This window comes from Triticum dicoccoides, chromosome 1B (genome assembly GCF_002162155.2).
Source record: "Triticum dicoccoides isolate Atlit2015 ecotype Zavitan chromosome 1B, WEW_v2.0, whole genome shotgun sequence".
Classification (NCBI taxonomy): Eukaryota; Viridiplantae; Streptophyta; class Magnoliopsida; order Poales; family Poaceae; genus Triticum; species Triticum dicoccoides.
The window spans coordinates 572901529-572919035 of NC_041381.1; positions in this window are offsets into that span (position 1 = coordinate 572901529).

The window sequence follows — 17507 nt, forward strand, 5'->3', positions numbered from 1 at the left end:
CACTTGAGCCATGCCGCAGGCCGCAGGCAGGCAAGTCTGGGGACCCCTGTTCCCAGAATGCTGACACACGCCTGATGATGGTGGCGCAGGGCAACGAGGGAGCAACTGTGCTCAAGGCCGGCTCCGACCAGCCTGAAGGCAAGGGGAGCACCTTCTACCCGCTCTTTGTGAGCGCCATCATCGTCGGTCTGGTGCCTCCTTTTTCTGAGTTCTTCTTTGTTGTTCTTCGCCAATACAACTTGCAAGCTCTGCACCTCCACCCCAACTCTGTTCTTCTCCTAGCGATTTTCGCCTACTATTGTGAGGCTCACGTTGGAGTGAGTCCCTCAGTGGCCTTGCTGCGTTATTACTTTTACCTCCGGGTTTCTCATGCCCATATCACTGCATGCGCGAGCTTTATCCAATACTCCAACTCCAATGCCATCTCGAAGCCTGGGAAGAGGATCGAAGGCTTCCAGAGCAAGTGGGTCATGGTGGATGTCGGGAGCATCCACCCCCGACTGGTGCTGCCTACGGGGCAGCCCAAGGCCGTTGATGCGTGATCTCACGCGGAGCTTGTCGACCCTCGTGCGAAGGCGGGGCTGAAGAGGATGAACGCGGACCTGAGGCCAGGCAACTTGGGGGCGGCGAAGCTGACCGGGGCTACGCTCCTGAGGGAGTTCCTAGAGCACCGGGTGGCTCCACTCTGGGGACACTCGCTCCCATTGTGGAGGCCTGGGGAAGCGGACGCCACCCTTCGCCTAAGCTCCGAGGCCCTGGCTGATGAATATCTGGTCACGGATCTCCACTCCTTGGTCGGGGGAGACGTGGCGAGCCCGGTGGGCGCTCCCGTACCCCTGTTCCTTCGATGCGACTGGGAGCAGGTGGTGAACGCCATGCCCACCTTCAACGGTGAAGGGCTGGTGCCCGCGGAAGCTCCCGGGGATCTGGCGGTGTTGGCGACGGTGAACATGTCCTCCGGCGACTCCAGCGGGAGTGAGGAGGAAGAAGAGGAGGAGGAGGAAGAAGAGTCTGACTCTGAGGCGAACAGTGAGGAGTCTGGGGGATTCCTTCCCTCGGCGCAGGTCCTGCACCCTCCGCTCCATGCCGGACGATGACGAGGCTGGTGCGAGGCGAGGAGGGGAGGATTTTCCCTGGTCTCGAGGAAGGGCAGGTCGGGGCTGGTTCTACCAGGGTCTGCTCTCGTCCCGGGGTGATCTGAGGCCAGCTCCGGCCCTCCCGACGCGCCTTCTTCCTCCGGGCCTTTCAAAGCCGATCCCAGCTGTAGGCTCTCGGGCTTCAAGTTTGGCCGGAGGCTGCTTGAGTCCACGAACGATGACCAGTAAGTGCTCGATCCGCACTTTGCTTTGGTTCTGCCGCCGAGGCTTGACGTCTGCATTCTTTTGGCCAGGCCAGCACCTGCAGCGAAAAGGTTGAAAGGGGCTTCTGCGGCCCTGCTTGAGGCGAGTTCGTCCGCTGGGGTAGCGCCCTCGCCCACGGGGAAAGGAGGCAGCGAGGCTCATGCCTTCCCTGCCCGGTCGTCTTTGCGAGCCCAGCAGGGACACTCCGACGAGGAGTCAGCCCCCGTGGCCCCGCTGACTCTGGAAGCGCCTGCGCTTGATGCTGTCGCTGGGGTGTCCAAGGCCCAGAGGGCTCCTTCCTCCCAAGCCGTGATCACACTACCGTCCTCTCCGCCTGCTCTGCCGGCTCTCGTCTCTTCTGATCCCTCTGCCGTCCTGGACCAGGCTGCCAACGAACTGAGCCGGCTGCGGGAGGATCTTTGGAGTGCGGATCCCCGCCTGGCGGTCGGGCGCCTGGAGCTAGCTTCTGGCTGGGCCCGTTCTGCTGCCTCCGTCCGAGCAGCGCTGAGCAGGTCATGTCGGCCTCTGATGGGGACAAGCAAGCCGCCTACTAGGCCAAGGCCGCTCGCGATGCTGCCCAGGGCGACGCTGCGGATGCCCGGGGCCGCTGCAAGGCGCTGGAGGTCGAGCTGCAAGGCCTGCGTGATGAGCTCGCCAAGGAGGTCCGTGGCCGCCAGGAGAAGGAGAAGGAGATGGAGGCTCGGGAGGCTATCGTCAGGGATCGGGACGCCGAGCTTGATGACCGCCGTGGCCGGTTGGAGATGCTGGAGTAGGTGCTGAAGGTGGAGAGGACCGAGCTAGATAGCAAGGCGAAGGTCCTGGCCGAGGATCGAGTGGCCTTCGCGAAGCTGGAGGAGAAAGCTCACGCCACGCTGAAGACGCTTTATGAGGGCGGCTTAGAGAAGCCGTTGGCTGGCGCAGAGGATGGCCCTGCCGAGCTGCTTCCCTTCCTGGTCCATGCACTTGAAGATGTCACGGATGGCCTTGGTACTAAGGCCGAGGCCGAGGCGCGTGCCATGTCTTCCGCAGCGCTGACGCGTGTCCTTAGCCACGTCTACCTTCGCGACCCCAACGTCGACCTCGACAGCCCGCTGGAACCCGTGAGCGGCGACCTTGCCGCTGCTGCTGCTGAGGCCGTAAAAGGCCGAGCCGAGGTTTTGCTAGGGAGGTTCCGCGCCTTTAGTACCTTGCCCTGGCGCGATGCTGCCAGCTCCGCGGCCTCAGGAGGCGGAGCCGCCCAGCGTGACTCCACCACAGGCGGCGGCACCACTGGAAAGTGATCCCTTCACGGCTTTCGTCCTATTTTAATTCCTGCAACATGCACCATGCCTCGTGGAGGCGTTTAAACTTGTGATTGGCGTTGTGAAACAATCCATGGCTTGTAATATTTGCTTTTGAATTCCCTATAATTTGCATTTTCCCTCCTATTTGCTTGTGTTCTACGTCGGCAGGGCCCGACCCCGCGCATACCTCAGTCGCTGTTAGCCCCGACCGGAAACCAGGACCGGACTATGGAGTGAGGGGCTACGTGGCAAGTTAGGCTCCTGAGTCGCGATGCTCAGGAGTCCCCATTGACGCGCGAACAACAAGTAGGGAAGGGAGGCATAGGAGTGGATTTGTCGTTCTACGTCGGCAGGGCCCGGCCCCGCGCATACCTCAGCCACCGTTAGCCCCGACCGGAAACCAGGACGAAACTAAGGAGTGAGGGGCTACGTGACCAGTTAGGCTCCTGAGTCGCGATGCTCAGAGTCCCCCTTGACGTTCAAACGAGTTTTCGTACCTTGGCTCCGCTCGGGGAGGGGCGCGCGACGACCAGGTCCGAGGGACCTGGCTGGGTGGCGTGCGTTCGGGCGTGGCCCGGGCGCAGCCCCCATGTCCAGCCCCCTCACGCGGCACTCCCAAGGGGAGGCGTTGCGATGGTGCCAGACACTGAGCTCTGGGCTCCCTGAGGTTGGTACGGCCATGGGCCGCCCTCAGTTGTTTATCACTAGCGCGGAGCATAGTGCTTCTGTATGTGCACGGGCATAGCCGCTCCTCGGCAATGTCGTCAGCCAGCGCGGAGCATGGTGCTTCCACTGGTGCGTGGGAGGGGGGCTCCCCTCCGGGAGGAGCCCCCGGGGCGTGTACATCCCCGCCCTGACGCGTGGCCGGCACGGTAGGGCTAGGAGAGGTGTATCTGTGCACCCGTGAGCCAGCGCGGGACTCACGAGGCCCTACCTCGAGGCGGGTTGCGCCTGGCTCTGGGCCTTTATCAATGGTGTGTTCCTGCAGGGTGGTTAGAATGCAAATTCTCTATGTCCTCAGGTCCCGGCCCTCGAGCGAGCTCAGCCGCCGCTGGTATGACAGGTCGCGATGTCGTGGGTCAAGGCCAGGGGGTGAGGGCTGGAGAGCCAGTAAGAGCCCATGAGTCGTGATGCTCAGGCGCCCCCCTTTTAACGTGCAAGCTCTTTGCATGAGAGCGGAGTGGTTCATGATAAGCAGCAGATGATAACCATGGGAATCAGGTTAAGCGGGGAGGAGTAAACCCATTTTAGATAGATGCGGAAAAAGCAGACGCTACTGGGTCAGGCCCGAGCAGCTTGGGGATAATGCAGCCCGAGGGGCGCCCCCAACAAGGTAGGTAAAGAGCATAAGCAAAATGGATACATGCCGCAGGGACGGACCCACCCGACCTGGGAATGATGCAACCCTGTGGGCGCTCCCAGCTAAAAATGGAACTTTGAAAGCTGTCACCTGATTCGGTTGAAGATGAAGGGATGCTGAAGTAGCGGAAAACGCGTGGTGAGGAAGCCGACCCTCAGGAGCTCCCGGGACCTGGAGCCTCGGGAGGCTCTGGGGGCACGGGTGGATCTTCAAGGGCCATCTCCATCTCCGCCAGGACCGCGTGATGCCTGACCTCCTGTGCCTCCAGAATGCTCCTCAGCAGGCGCTGATGAACGGCGACCGCGTTCGGCAGGCCGAAAGGCATGCGAACGTAGCTGTGAGGTGGTCCCTCGCAGCACCCCACACGCGAAGGCCAGAGGCGCTCCTGAGACACAGCTCGGTTGAGCCCTGGTACGTCGATGCAGACGTGCAACCCACCATCCTCGCCTAGATTTGGGGCTACGGTGGGCAAGCGGCGGCTGCCGCGCATGACTCTTGACTCTTGTAGTGTTGGAAATATGCCCTAGAGGCAATAATAAATTAGTTATTATTATATTTCCTTGTTCATGATAATCGTTTATTATCCATGCTATAATTGTATTGATAGGAAACTCAGATACATGTGTGGGTACATAGACAACACCATGTCCCTAGTAAGACTCTAGTTGACTAGCTCGTTAATGAATAGATGGTTACGATTTCCTGACCATGGACATTGGATGTCGTTGATAACGGGATCACATAATTAGGAGAATGGTGTGATGGACAAGACCCAATCCTAAGCCTAGCACAAAGATCGTGTAGTTCATATGCTAAAGCTTTTCTAATGTCAAGTATCATTTCCTTAGACCATGAGATTGTGTAACTCCCGGATACCATAGGAATGCTTTGGGTGTACCAAACGTCACAACATAACTGGGTGGCTATAAAGGTGCACTACATGTATCTCCGAAAGTGTCTGTTGGGTTGGCACAATTCGAGACTGGGATTTGTCACTCCGTGTGACGGAGAGGTATCTCTGGGCCCACTCGATAGGACATCATCATAATGTGCACAATGTGATCAAAGAGTTGATCGCGGGATGATGTGTTACGGAACGAGTAAAGAGACTTGTCGGTAACGAGATTGAACAAGGTATCGATATACCGACGATCGAATCTCGGGCAAGTACAATACCGTTAGATAAGGGGAATTGTATACGGGATTGATTGAGTCCTTGACATCGTGGTTCATCCGATGAGATCATCGTGGAACATGTGGGAGCCAACATGGGTATCCAGATCCCGCTGTTGGTTATTGACAGGAGAATGTCTCGGTCATGTCTGCATGGTTCTCGAACCCGTAGGGTCTACACACTTAAGGTTCGATGACGCTAGGGTTATAAAGGAAGTTTGTATGTAGTTACCGAATGTTGTTCGGAGTCCCAGATGAGATCCCGGACATCACGAGGAGTTCCGGAATGGTCTGGAGGTAAAGATTTATATATGGAAAGTCCTGTTTTGGTCATCAGAAAAGTTTCGGGTTTTATCGGTAACGTACCGGGACCACCGGGAGGGGCCCGGGGGTCCACCAAGTGGGGCCACCATCCCCGGAGGGCAACATGGGCCAAGTGTGGGAGGGGCCAGCCCCTAGTGGGCTGGTGCGCCCCCCACAAGGGCCCAAGGCGCCTAGGGTTTGGGGAGGGGGCGCCCACCTTGCTTGGGGGGCAAGTTTCCCCTCTCCCCCCTTGGCCGCCCCCCTAGATGGGATCTAGGGCTGGCCGCCGCCCCTACAGCGTGGAAACCTAGGTGGGGGTGCAGCCCCCTCTCCCCCTATATATAGTGGAGGCATAGGAGCAGCCCAACACAAGAAGTTCTTCTCTTGTTGGCACAGCCCTACCTCTCTTTCTCCTCATATCTCGCAGTGCTTGGCGAAGCCCTACTGGATCACCACGCTCCTCCACCACCACCACGCCATTGTGCTGCTGCTGGATGGAGTCTTCCTCAACCTCTCCCTCTCTCCTTGCTGGATCAAGGCATGGGAGACGTCACCGGGCTGTACGTGTGTTGAACGTGGAGGTGCCGTCCGTTCGGCACTAGGATCTCCGGTGATTTGGATCACGACGAGTATGACTCCTTCAACACCGTTCTCTTGAACGCTTCCACTTAGCAATCTACAAGGGTATGTAGATGCACTCTCCTTCCCCTCGTTGCTGGTTTCTCCATAGATATATCTTGGTGACACGTAGGAAAATTTTCAATTTCTGCTCTGTTCCCCAACAGTGGCATCATGAGCTAGGTCTATTGCGTAGATTCTTTGCACGAGTAGAGCACAAAGTAGTTGTGGGCGTGGATCTTGTTCAATATGCTTACCATTACTATTCCAATCTTGTTTCTACGGTATTGTGGGATGAAGCGGCCCGGACCGACCTTACACGTACTCTTACGTGAGACAGGTTCCACCGACTGACATGCACTTGGTGCATAAGGTGGCTAGCGGGTGCCGGTCTCTCCCACTTTAGTCGGAACAGATTCGATGAAAAGGGTCCTTATGAAGGGTAAATAGCAATTGGCATATCACGTTGTGGTTTTGCGTAGGTAAGAAACGTTCTTGCTAGAAACCCATAGCAGCCACGTAAAACATGCAAACAACAATTAGAGGACGTCTAACTTGTTTTTGCAGGGTATGCTATGTGATGTGATATGGCCAAGAAGAATGTGATGAATGATATGTGATGTATGAGATTGATCATGTTCTTGTAATAGGAATCACGACTTGCATGTCGATGAGTATGACAACCGGCAGGAGCCATAGGAGTTGTCTTAATTTATTGTATGACCTGCGTGTCATTAAACAACGCCATGTAATTACTATACTTTATTGCTAACCGGTAGCCATAGTAGTAGAAGTAATAGTTGGTGAGACAACTTCATGAAGACACGATGATGGAGATCATGATGATGAAGATCATGGTGTCATGCCGGTGACGATGATGATCATGGAGCCCCGAAGATGGAGATCAAAAGGAGCAAAATGATATTGGCCATATCATGTCACTATTTGATTGCATGTGATGTTTATCATGTTTATGCATCTTATTTGCTTAGAACGACGGTAGTAAATAAGATGATCCCTCATTAAAATTTCAAGAAAGTGTTCCCCCTAACTGTGCACCGTTGCGAAAGTTCGTCATTTTGAAGCACCACGTGATGATCGGGTGTGATAGATTCTAACGTTCACATACAACGGGTGTAAGCGAGATTTACACACGCGAAACACTTAGGTTGACTTGATGAGCCTAGCATGTACAGACATGGCCTCGGAACACAAGAGACCTAAAGGTCGAGCATGAGTCGTATGGTGGATATGATCAACATGAAGATGTTCACCGATGATGACTAGTCCATCTCACGTGATGATCGGACACGGCCTAGTTGACTCGGATCAAGTAATCACTTAGATGACTAGAGGGATGTCTATCTGAGTGGGAGTTCATAAGACAAACTTAATTATCCTGAACATAGTCAAAAACCCTTTGCAAATTATGTCATAGATCACGCTTAAGTTCTACAGTTTTAGATATGTTCCTGGAGAAAATATAGTTGAAAGTTGACAGTAGCGATTATGCGGACAGTAGAAAGCTTATGTCCTTAATGCACCGCTCAGTGTGCTGAACCCCAAACGTCGTATGTGGATGTTGCGAACATCGAACATACACATTTTGATAACTACGTGATAGTTCAGTTAATCGGTTTAGAGTTGAGGCACCAAAGATGTTTTCGAAACGTCGCGGAACATATGAGATGTTTCGAGGGCTGAAATTGGGATTTCAGGCTCGTGCCCACGTCAAGAGGTATAAGACATCCGACGATTTTCTTAGCCTGCAAACTAAGGGAGAAAAGCTCAATCGTTGAGCTTGTGCTCAGATTGTCTGAGTGCAACAATCACTTGAATCGAGTGGGAGTTATCTTCCAGATGAGATAGTGATGTTTCTCCAAAGTCATTACCACCAAGCTACTAGAGCTTCGTGATGAACTATAACATATCAGGGATAGATATGATGATCCTTGAAGTATTCACGATGTTTGACACCGCGAAAGTAGAAATCAAGAAGGAGCATCAATTGTTGATGGTTAGTGAAACCACTAGTTTCAAGAAGGTCAAGGGCAAGAAGGGATACTTCATGAAACGGCAAATCAGCTGCTGCTCTAGTGAAGAAACCCAAGGTTGAACCCAAACCCGAGACTCAGTGCTTCTGTAATAAAGGGAACAGCCACTGGAGCAGAATTACCCTAGATACTTGGTAGATGAGAAGGCTGGCAAGGTCGATAAAACTATATTGGATATACATTAAGTTAATGTGTACTTTACTAGTACTCCTAGTAGCACCAGGGTATTAGATACCGGTTCGGTTGCTAAGTGTTAGTAACTCGAAATAAAAGGCTACGTAATAAACAGAGACTAGCTAAAGGTGAGCTGACGATATGTGTTGGAAGTGTTTCCAAGTTTGATGTGATCAAACATCGCACGCTCCCTCTACCATCAAGATTAGTATTAAACCTGAATAATTGTCATTTGGTGTTTGCATTGAGCATAGACATGATTGGATTATGTCTACCGCAATACGGTTATTCATTTAAGGAGAATAATGGTTACTCTATTTATTTGAATAATACCTTCAATGGTCTTGCACCTAAAGGAATGGTTTATTGAATCTCGATCGTAGTGATACACATTTTCATGCCAAAAGATATAAGATAGTAATGATAGTATCACTTACTTGTGGCACTGCCATGTAAGTCATATTGGTATAAAATGCATGAAGAAGCTCCATATTGATGGATCTTTGGACTCACTCGTTTTCGAAAAGTTGGAGACATGCGAACCATGTCTATTGGTGTATACGCATGAAGAAACTCCATGCAGATGGATCGTTTGGACTCATTTGATTTTGAATCACTTGAGACATGCAAATCATACCACATGGGCAAGATGACTGAAAAGCCTCGTTTTCAGTATGATGGAACAAGATAGCAACTTGTTGGAAGTAACACATTTTGATGTGTGCAGTCCAATGAGTGCTGAGGCATGCAGTGAATATCGTTATGTTCTTACTTCACAGATGATTCGAGTAGATGTTGAGTATATTTACTTGATGAAACACAAGTCTGAATTATTGAATGGTTCAAGTAATTTCAGAGTGAAGTTGAAGATCATCGTGACAAGAGGATAAAATGTCTATGATATCATCATAGAGATGAGTATCTGTGTTACGAGCTTTGGCACGCAATTAAGACATTGTGGAAATTGTTTCACAATTAATGCCGCCTGGAACATCATAGTGTGATGGTGTGTCTGAACATCATAGTTGCACCCTATTGGATATGGTGCGTACCATGATGTCTCTTATCGAATTACCACTATCATTCATGGGTTAGGCATTAGAGACAACCGCACTCACTTTAATAGGGTACCACGTAATTCCGTTGAGACGACACCGTTTGGAGAAACCTAAGTTGTCGTTTCTTAAAAGTTTGGGGCTGCGACGCTTATGTGAAAAAGTTTCAGCTTGATAAGCTCGAACCCAAAGCGGATAAAATGCATCTTCATAGGACACCCAAAACAGTTGGGTATACCTCCTAATTCAGATCCGAAAGCAATAGGGATTGTTTCTTGAATCGGGTCCTTTCTCGAGAAAAAGGTTTGTCTCGAAAATTGAGTGGGAGGATGGTGGAGACTTGATGAGGTTATTGAACCATCACTTCAACTAGTGTGTAGCAGGGCACAGGAAGTTGTTCCTGTGGCACCTACGCCAATTGAAGTAGAAGCTTATGACAGTGATCATGGAGTTTCAGATCAATTCACTACCGTACCTCGTAGGGTGACAAGGATGCATACTACTTCAGAGTGGTACAATAATCCTGTCTTGAAGGTCTTGTTGCTAGACAACAATGAACCTACGAGCTATGGAGAAGCGATGGTGGGCCCAAATTCCGACAAATGGTTAGAAGCCATGAAATCCGAGATAGGATCCATGTATCAAAACAAAGCATGGACTTTGGTGTACTTGCCCGATGATCAGCAAGCCATTAAGATAAATGAATCTTTAAGAAGAAGACGGACGTGGACGGTAATGTCACCGTCTATGAAGCTCGACTTGTGGCGAAGAGTTTTTCACAAGTTCAAGGAGTTGACTACGATGAGATTTTCTCATCCGTAGCGATGCTTAAGTCCGTCGGAATCATGTTAGCAATAGCTGCATTTATGAAATCTGGCAGATGGATGTCAAAACGAGTTTCCTTACCAGTTTTCGTAAGGAAAGGTTGTATGTGATACAATCAGAAAGGTTTTGTCGATCCTAAGGATGCTAAAAGGTATGCTAGCTCCAGCGATCCTTCCATGGACTGGAGTAAGCATCTCGGAGTTGGAATATACACTTTGATAAGATGATCAAAGATTTTGGGTTAATACAAAGTTTATGAGAAACTTGTATTTCCAAAGAAGTGAGTGGGAGCACTATAGAATTTCTGATAAGTATATGTTGTAAACATATTGTTGATCAGAAATGATGTAGAATTTCTAGAAAGCATATAGGGTTATTTGAAAAGTGTTTTTCAAGGGAAAACCTGGATTAAGCTACTTGAACATTGAGCATCAAGATCTATGAGCATGGATCACAAACGCTTAATGGTACTTCCAAATGAGCACGTACCTTGACATGATCTTGAAGGTGTTCAAGATGGATCAGTCAAAGAAGGAGTTCTTGCCTGAGTTGTAAGGAACGAAGTTAAGACTTAAAGCTCGACCACGGCAGAAAAGAGAGAGAAAGGACGAAGGTCGTCCCCTATGCTTTAGACGTAGGCTCTATAGTATGCTATGCTAAGTACCGCACCTGATGTGTGCCTTTCTACATACCTGGCAAGAGGGTACAAAGGTGATCAAGGAGTAGATCACCAGATAGTGGTCAAAATTATCCTTAGAGGAATAAGGATATGTTTCTCAGTTATGGAGGTGATAAAGAGTTCGACGTAAAGAGTTGCGTCGATGCAAGCTTTAACACCTATCCGAATGGCTCTGAATAGCAAACCGGATACGTATAGTGGAGCGACCATTTGGAACAGCTCCAAGTGGAGCGTAGAAGCAACATTTACAATATGACCTAGAGATTTGCGAAGTACATACGGATCTGAATGTTACAGATCCGTTGACTAAAACCTCTCTTACAAGCAAAACATGATCAAACCCCAGAACTCATTGAGTCTTAATCACATGATGATGTGAACTAGTTTAGTGACACTAGTAAACTCTTTGGATGTTGGTCACATGGCGATGTGACCTGTGAGTGTTAATCACATGGCGATGTGAATAAGATTATTGACTCTAGTGCAAGTGGGAGACTGTTGGAAATATGCCCTAGAGGCAATAATAAATTAGTTATTATTATATTTACTTGTTCATGCTAATCGTTTATTATCCATTCTATAATTGTATTGATAGGAAACTCAGATACATGTGTGGGTACATAGACAACACCATGTCCCTAGTAAGCCGCTAGTTGACTAGCTCGTTGATCAATAGATGGTTACGGTTTCCTGACCATGGACATTGGATGTCGTTGATAACGGGATCACATCATTAGGAGAATGATGTGATGGACAAGACCCAATCCTAAGCCTAGCACAAAGATCGTGTAGTTCATATGCTAAAGCTTTTCTAATGTCAAGTATCATTTCCTTAGACCATGAGATTGTGTCACTCCCGGATACCGTAGGAATGCTTTGGGTGTACCAAACATCACAACGTAACTGGGTGGCTATAAAGGTGCACTACAGGTATCTACGAAAGCGTCTGTTGGGTTCGCACGAATCGAGACTGGGATTTGTCACTCGGTGTGACGGAGAGGTATCTCTAGGCCCACTCGGTAGGACATCATCATAATGTGCATAATGTGATCAAAGAGTTGATCGCGGGATGATGTGTTACGGAACGAGTAAAGAGACTTATCGGTAACGAGATTGAACAACGTATCGGTATACCGACGATCGAATCTCGGGCAAGTACAATACCGTTAGACAAAGGGAATTGTATACGGGATTGATTGAGTCCTTGACATCGTGGTTCATCCGATGAGATCATCATGGAACATGTGGGAGCTAACATGGGTATCCAGATCCTGCTGTTGGTTGTTGACAGGAGAACGTCTCGGTCATGTCTGCATGGCTCCCCAACCCGTAGGGTCTACACACTTAAGGTTCGATGACGCTAAGGTTATAAACAAAGTTTGTATGTGGTTACCGAAAGTTGTTCGGAGTCCCGGATGAGATCCCGGACGTCACGAGGAGTTCTAGAATGGTCTGGAGGTAAAGATTTATATATGGGAAGTCCTGTTTTGGTCACCGGAAAAGTTTCGGGTTTTATCGGTAACGTACCGGGAGGACCGGGAGGGTCCCGAGGGTCCACCAAGTGGGGCCACCATCCCCGAAGGGCAGCATGGGCCAAGTGTGGGAGGGGACCAGCCCCTGGTGGGCTGGTGCGCCCCCCACAAGGGCCCAAGGCGCCTAGGGTTTGGGGAGGGGGCGCCCCACCTTGCTTGGGGGGCAAGTTTCCCCTCTCCCCCCCTTGGCCGCCCCGCTAGATGGGATCTAGGGCTGGCCGCCGCCCCTAGGGGGTGGAAACCTAGGTGGGGGCGCATCCCCCTCTCCCCCTATATATAGTGGAGGCATAGGAGCAGCCCAACACACGAAGTTCTTCTCTTGTTGGCGCAGCCCTACCTCTCTTTCTCCTCATATCTCGCGGTGCTTGGCGAAGCCCTGCTGGATCACCACGCTCCTCCACCACCACCACGCCGGTGTGCTGCTGCTGGATGGAGTCTTCCTCAACCTCTCCCTCTCTCCTTGCTGGATCAAGGCATGGGAGACGTCACCGGGTTGTACGTGTGTTGAACACGGAGGTGCCGTCCGTTCGGCACTAGGATCTCCGGTGATTTGGATCACGACGAGTATGACTCCTTCAACCCCGTTCTCTTGAACGCTTCCGCTTAGCGAACTACAAGGGTATGTAGATGCACTCTCCTTCCCCTCGTTGCTGGTTTCTCCATAGATAGATCTTGGTGACACATAGGAAAATTTTGAATTTCTGCTACGTTCCCCAACATGTAGCTCCTGAATTCCTGAGGGTTTGGCCCTCCTTGATTCATACCTTCCTGAGGGAAACATGCTTTGAAGCACGCCTCCAAGTGGTGCCCGAGTGCCTCCCTCGTGACCTTGGCAAAGTCGGTGGCTCTCCAAGAAAGAGCCCCCAAGCCCTGCCCGAGGAGGGCGCCGGGCGCGCCTTCCTATGCGACAGAGGGTGGCGCCCCCTGAACGGGTGTGGATCCTGACGCGATGCCTCTGGAGGTTCCCGCCTCGTGAGGGTTTTGGCCAGGTGAAGCCTTCTTCTTCTTAGGGACTGCCTCGGGAAGTCTCCCGCTCCTGTGATCTGGGTCTTCGATTGCCGCGGCTTGGAAGGCACGCTCAAGAGAACACACTGCATCCCTTTCCTCACAAGGCACTGTGATGACTCCACCGCTTCCTGACATCTTGAGGACATTGTAGCCATGGTGAGTCACTGCCATGAACTTGGCCAGGGATGGGTACCCAAGGATGGCGTTGTATGGTTGGCGAATGTGGGCGACGTCGAAGTCAATGAGCTCGGTGCGGTAGTTGTTGCGCTGCCCAAAGGTGACTGGAAGGCGAACCTGCCCTATCGGAACAGTGGAACCATCAGTGACTCCTGAGAAAGGCTTGGTCGGCTGAAGCTGATCGTATGGCACTTGGAGATTGTTGAATGTCTCGACGGACAGGACGTTGAGTCCTGCTCCACCATCGATGAGGGTCCTGGTGACTTGCACATTGCTGATGACTGGGGAACAAAGCATTGGGAGGACTCCGGCCGTTGCTGCGCACTTGAGCTGATCCGCTGAGCTGAACGTGATAGCGCATGCTGACCACTTGAGAGGGCGCGTGGCCTCAAGCTTGGGGAGGACTGCATTCACCTCGCGAGCAAATTGCTTGAGGATGCGCTGAGAGGCTGGGGCTTGAGTGCCGCCCAGGATGCAAGCGATTGCGCGCAGCTCCTGGAAGCCCCCAGCCCCCTCGTCCTGATGCTGGTCTTCATTCCTCCTTGGCGGTGGTGGCAGAGGAGGGACGCCTGCGTTGCCGTGCGGGCGATCCTCATGAGGCTGATCCCTCCAACCTCCCTCGCGAGGCTGGTCCTGCCAACGGTCCTCGCGAGGTCGGTCGCGCCACCCTTGGCGAGGGCCACGGTCTTCCCATCGTCCTCCACCTCTTCCTCCTCCTCGGCCATAGCCCCGATCGTTGTGCTCGGGGCGTCGGCTGATACGCCCATCTCGCACGGCCCTGAGCTGTTGTTATTCGTCGTTGGTGTTGTGGGTGTGGAGGTCGTGGTACACGAAGTACCGGCTACCCTTGGATGATTCAGGCTGATCCCTGCCTCGCTTGGTGTCTGGCTCCGCCGCGAGCACAGCAGCTCCCTTATGCTTCACGTCCTTGACCTTGGGCTTCATCTCTTCTAGATTGACAGTCGACAACTCGAGGAGGGAGAGGCGCCCTTCCTCAGCCCTGGCGCACTTGGTCACCAAGTTGAACAGCTCCAGGGATGTGCACAGGTCTTCATGGATTGCTAGCTCCTCTTTCACCTTGATGTCACGCACACCATTAGAGAAGGCTAAGATGATGGCCGACTCAGTCACCCTAGGGATCTTGAGGCGGGCGTTGTTGAAGCGCTGGATGTACTTCTGCAGGGTCTCTCCTAGCTGTTTCTTGATGCGGCGCAGGTCACTCATGGCCGGGGGCCGGTCGCGAGTGCGTTGGAAGTTGGCGATGAAGCGAGTGCACATCTCGTCCCAGGAGGAGATCGTGCCAGGAGCCAGGTTCAGGAGTCAGGTGCGGGCACCGTCCTTGAGCGCCATGGGAAACCAATTCGCCATGACCTTTTCGTCCCCGTTGGCGGCTTCGATGCCCAGCTCGTAGAGCTGTAGGAACTCCACGAGATCGGCAGTGCCGTCATAACGAGGAGGCAGGTCCGACTTGAACTTGCCGGGCCATGCGACGCTACACAACTCGGCGGTGAAGGGGCGGCAGCCTGTAGTGGCCGCTAGAGCTCTCTGCTGATGCGGGGCTTGCTCCTGGGGATTCCCGTGCACCGCTGCCTGGAGCAGCGCGGGGTCTTGACATGGTGGTGCAGGGATGCGGTGGTGGCGCACCGGTGCCGGGAGCACGCGAGCACCTTCTTGGGGACAAGGGATTTCTTGGTAGCTCCTTTCTTGTCGCGCGGGCGCCGGATGCGGAGGGTCTCATCCTGGGGCCGCGTGCCTTGGAGCCAGGGCGCCTTCTTGGGGAGGAGGTGGTGGAGGCACCTCTTGATCCACGCCTCCTGTGCAGGATGGAGGGCGACGCAGCGAGAGAGATGGCACAGGAGAGCCCCCTGCGGCGCTGACGAGCTCGGTGATGCGGGCGAGCCAGTCCTCGTAGAGGTCATTGATGGGACGGTAGTGCAGGAGCTCATGCGCCAGGAGCAGTGTAGCATGCGCGTTCGTGGGGGCGCGACGGGCGTGGGACGACGAACCGGCTGGAGTCAGCAACAGGGTGGCGGTGCGGCCTTCTCGCTGCATCGAAGGATGCAAGGACGAGGCCTGCTGCTTGTTGCCCGCTGGGCCGGTGGCAGCATTGGCGGCATGCAATGGGGAATGACGGGGGCGACCGCCGACGGGCGCCATCTGGGCGACGCGGGTGGCGAGAGCAGCCCGATGCTCGGCACGGGCTCAACGAGCGTAAGCCATGGACACGATACAAGATCACACGCGACCAGCGGAAGAAAGATTCCGGTGCACCCCTACCTGGCGCGCCAAATGTCGGATTTCGGGTTCCGGCAGACCCTTAAGGTTCAAACTCTGGGGTGCGCACGAAGATCTTTCCCCTACCAGCTCACGTTTTGAAGCCTTGCAAGGAATCTAGGCTAGAAAGAAGAACACACAAGGGACACGAGGTTTATACTGGTTCAGGCCACCATTGTGGTGTAATACCCTACTCCAGTGTGTGGTGTGGTGGATTGCCTCAGGGGCTGATGATGAACAATACAAAGGGAGAACAACATCGCGAGGGGCTGTTCTTGAGCTAGTGCAATGAACTTCTTGGGTGAGTTCGACCGCTTCTCTCTCTCTGGTTGATTCGTCGATGCCCCTTCTACTATGGTGGCTAGTAGTATTTATAGAGGGAGGCCCTGGGCCTCTTCCCAAATAACGAGCGGGAAGGGCGCCAACAATTGGCCATTTTGAAGGGGAACATCTAGTACACTTATCCTGACTAAAGTTGGTCTTCGACTGCCAAAGACTCTGGCGGTGACGCCGTCCTAGGCTCCACGATGACCTCCATCCTGCCGTTCTGCTGGTCTTGGTCTTGTTGCACCGAAACGGTAACCTTTGCCTGATGCCTTGGCCTGTGCTTGCCCCTTTGCACCGAAGGGGAAACAAGGACATTGCGCAGGCTGGCACCCGCCCAGTCTCGATCGTCATGGCTTGCGTCATGGGCTCCTCGTGAGGTGCCCTTGCCTTGATCTCTCCGCCTCCTCGCGAGCCTACCTGATGAGGCTGCTCCTGAGGAAGCTTCCTGTCGTCCGCCCCACAAGGCTTGGCCCCTCGCGAGGGTCTTGAGCTTGAGCTGATGAAGTTGGGCTGCACTGGGCCCCCACTTGAGCCACTTCGCAGGCCGCAGGCAGGCAAGTCTGGGGACCCCCATTCCCAGAATGCCGACACTAGCCTCAGGAGGTGAGGTGTTCTTGAGCTCAAGGGGGCTGGTGTGGTGTGCGCTAGTTCGACTTGTCCTGCCTCTATGGTGGTGGCTAGTCCTATTTATAGTGGCCTTGTTCCTCTTCCCAAATGTTGACTGGAAGGGATCCCACAACGACCGGATTTGAAAGGGGACAAGTAGCAGAACTTATCCTGACAAAAGTAGTCTTCACCTGTGAAAAGACTCTGGTTGTGACGCTACGGTGGGCTCGTCGATGACCTCCGTCCTGCCGTCCTGGCGGTCTTGGTCTCGTTGCACCTGAATGGAAACCTTTGGCTGATTCCTCGGAACTCCGCGCCTGTGGCTTGCCTCCTTTGCATCGAAGAGGAAACCCGTGCTCTACGCCCGGCTGGCCTTGGTCGTCATGGCTCACATTAGCTGAAGCCTCATGAGGTAAACCTTGCATAGAACTCTCCGCCCCTCGTGAGCCAGCCTGATGAGGCCGATCCCCTCGGGGGTCTTGGCGTTGTCCGCCTTGCGAGGCTTGGCCCCTCGCGTGGGTCTTGAGTTGGTGATGCTAAAGCTGGGCCGTACCAGGCCGTCGATGGAGCCATGTGGTGGGCCGCAGGCAGGCAGGGCTGGATACCCCCATATCCAGGATGCCGACAACATCTGCCGGTTTGACCGTGCAGCTTACCCACCTATCTCCATACCAAGGCCGCCCTGAGTTTCTTAGATGATGCCTACCAAATGCCCCTTT